Genomic DNA, 3,523 nt, shown 5'->3' on the forward strand with positions numbered 1-3,523 from the left:
AAAGGAATTGTAGTCAGTGTACCAGCCACCCCCTGCTGGGGTAGGTTGTGTTAGTAGGAGCTCCCAGAACCAGGGATCCCAACCCTGGATCCCGCCTCGGATGAGGCAAGGATCCATCTTCCCAGCCTGAGTCATCTGCCTCAGCTGGTTGACAAGCAAGCAACACCCTCCAGAATTACCGATCTCCAGGAAGGAAACCATACCCTGCGAGCAGTTCTGAGTACCAATCCAGAGTCCAGGAGAAGCCAAATTCCTTCTCAGCTAGTCAGGCCCAGATAAATCAGAAGACAGACAGAGCAGAAGACTAATACCTGCCAGATTCTCTAGGCATATGATCAGAAGCAGAATACATATAGATTCCTGCCACATATTGCCAATACCTGCTGGGACCCAAGACTATTGCTGTAACTCGTATGGATTCATGTTGCCATCCTTTAAGTAAAGACAAGTTGGATTATATCTCCTGTCTGGTTCTCTATCATTCCACCATAACTCCTATTGACTACACTCAATTTATTGCAAGTGAGCCAGGATCCAGGCGTCCAGCCGTACCAAGGTAGGAAACACCGTTGACACTACCATATCTGCTAGACAGAGACATTATCCCCCTCTGGCATTCCTCACCTGGTACATGAGTTATAACATCTTAAAGGGCCCTGCTACAGTACCTGCGCAAGCTGCAATTGGCGTCACAAACTACTATTGACTTATACACATATCTATCCTGACCCACTGCATTGTACTAGTGTCCTGCTCATTGCATAAGTGGCATCACGAACAGGATCGGATTGAATTGTGTGCCCCCCCCCTGCTAACAGAAACGGATCTAATTGAATGTTTCATAGCATTGCAAGGGGCTGAAGTACAAAAAACGTTAAAAATGGACTTTGTTACTTTAATTGCTGGCTCAGAAAGCACTGCATTGTGCGCATCGGCACTACAAGGGTTAATCGGCCATGTCTCCCTCATGGCGCAGCTTCTTTATGATCCCCAAGATGGCGAATATAGCGAATACACGCCCATGCAAGAAGTTATTGTAACAGAACCCAAGGGATGGGCAGAGACAAAGACTCCCCCTCAAGAGCGCAAAACAATGGAATACGCACCCCAGAAGCGGGAAAACTTAGCAACTCCCCCTCAAAGGCGCAAAGATATCGAATACTCCCCTTCAGGAGTGGGAAAAATAGAGACTGCCCCCAGTGAACGTTCTAGTGCAAGCAGAGGTAATAAAGACTCCACCCTCTGGGCTGCACCCTTAGAACTGGCAGCCTGCTGGATTGAGGAGGTTGTGAAGATGGCGTTCCCCCAGCCACGGTGGAACCAGATGGCGTTCGGTGATGAACCGGTATATGAAGAGCGCTCACCGGAGATCCATGTCGCCCAGATTATAAAGAAAAGTGGGCCCTTGATCATGACTGCTGTGCCGGAGGCTGTGGATTCCTCCCCACAATTCCTGCAAACAAGAGCAAGACCGCCACTGAGTTCTTGGTTTCTGCTGCACAAGGCCCGGACTTGATGAAGTGTCCAGAGGCCGTGGATCCCTCCGCCACGTCAAGTGCCCCAGCGGAAGGCGATGCACCTATGAGAATGGAAGTAGACGTCAAGCCAGCACCCGCGGAGGACGTCACTGACGTAGCGACTCACGCTGTGGACAAGTCAGAGGAAAAGATGGCGCCAGAAGTCCATGATGGTCACCAGGAGGCACCGTACCGGCCGCAACAACAGGTAGGAGCTGCCCGGCTCCCTGAGGCCCCGGCCCGGTCCGTGTCTGCCCCTGCACCACGTCCAGAGACCCCAATACCTGCCATCAGGCCCAGGCCTGCACCGCATCCCGCGACCCCAGCCAACGTCACCGGACCCCAGCCTGCACCACAGTCTGTACATCCTGGTGCGGCGGAGGCGGACAATCATTCCACTCCGCCGCCTAACTACGAAAAGTTGCGGAGCTTGAACCCCGAAGTCCCGCATGAAATCACTGCTTTTGCCCAGACCGCCTGGGAATATAAATCAGCGGTCGAGGAATATGTGAAGCAGGTAATTGACGATCCCCAGCCAGGAGACCCCAAGCTGCCTCGTAGAACCGGGACAGTGCTGTGGTTTTCAGTAGAACGAGGAGTCAGGTTCCTGCAGGATAACTATTCAGGGACTGAAGTGTTTGTAGGCCGGCGCTCCGTCAAAAAGCACTATCTGCCCCAGGCCAGACACAATCTTTATGTGGGGGACCAGATCGAGTATACCCCTATGCGGTCCATGCAAGGACTATTTGCCGCCGGAGTCACTTTATTGGATAAGCCCCTCTCCCCTGCCGTTACCCCAGAGTCCTGGCAGGAGGACCCAGGCTCTGCGGGCTGTGTCAGGTGCCTTCAAGAAACCCCAGATGGGCGCATGCAGTTTAAAGAAAAGCCCCAACCCTGAGGGTAGGACAAATCAATAATTCGGTCCTGACCTTTAACCCTAAGGTGCAACCCTACATCAGGCCACCATACCTTCTTCCCTGGAAGCAGCTGTTCCAGCTCTTCCTGAGCCCCTGCAGCCAGAAGTTCTTCCACCTCCTGCATCGGCTGTGGATCCCGGGCTGCAGCGTGTCACTGCTGCTTTTTCAAGATTGTCCGCTCAACCAGTACCCAGAGCCACCAGTAGGGGCCAGTGGCGCACCACTACAAATGCTACCATGTGCTACCACCAGAGGCTGGAACATCCTCTGATGAGATTTAACAGCTCCAACAGTGACGAGGAGCTGGACACCTACTTGTAAAAGGTGTCTCCTTTAAAAGAAAAGTAACAATTAAACATCAGTGACATTTTGGGAGCTACTCCATGGACTGTTACCTGACGGGTTAGGACCTGTTTGGCCTTTTGTGTGCAATTTTAACCGTTCTTGTTTTAGCTTGCCAGTGTTTGTCCTCATCCAGATGGACATGTCAGTTAGGACTCCCCCCAACAGCACTTAACCCCCTCATGTCCAAGTTAACTGTTTTATCCCCTTTCTCAGGTTACTTGATAGCCTGTTTGCTGCTCTTATGACATTTTAACCCTTTGGATTGCAATTAACATTTTACCCTGTGGATTACAAATTGACTTTTATCAGTTTCCAGAGGATTCTACAACTTTAAGCACTTCCAGGAAACAGGACTCAAGTTATTGTTGAGCCTCACCGGGCATTGACATTTGCACTATTTTATAACATGTTTTATTGCAACGTAAGTTTGCACCCAAAGAAAGGACTCAAACGTGATACCTGAGCTCTTTGTGATTTTCATGCTATTTAATAATTTTTGCACTATTGTACCAGTTTACAAGTTTGGTAACGTTTAAGATAACATGCCCATTGTGTGTATTCTCCTTCTAGGTGCCTCAATGTGAAGGTATGCACGGTTTGTCATGATTGCACTTAATAAAAATGTAGCAACTTACTTAAAGTGTGCCTTTTTTACAGCTCTTGTTCTCTCCCCCTTATACGGACTGTCATCATAGGGACGTTGTATACTAATGGCCTACACCCGGGTAGGACCAAGTGGTAAGT

Source organism: Bufo gargarizans, chromosome 4 (genome assembly GCF_014858855.1).
Source record: "Bufo gargarizans isolate SCDJY-AF-19 chromosome 4, ASM1485885v1, whole genome shotgun sequence".
Classification (NCBI taxonomy): domain Eukaryota; kingdom Metazoa; phylum Chordata; class Amphibia; order Anura; family Bufonidae; genus Bufo; species Bufo gargarizans.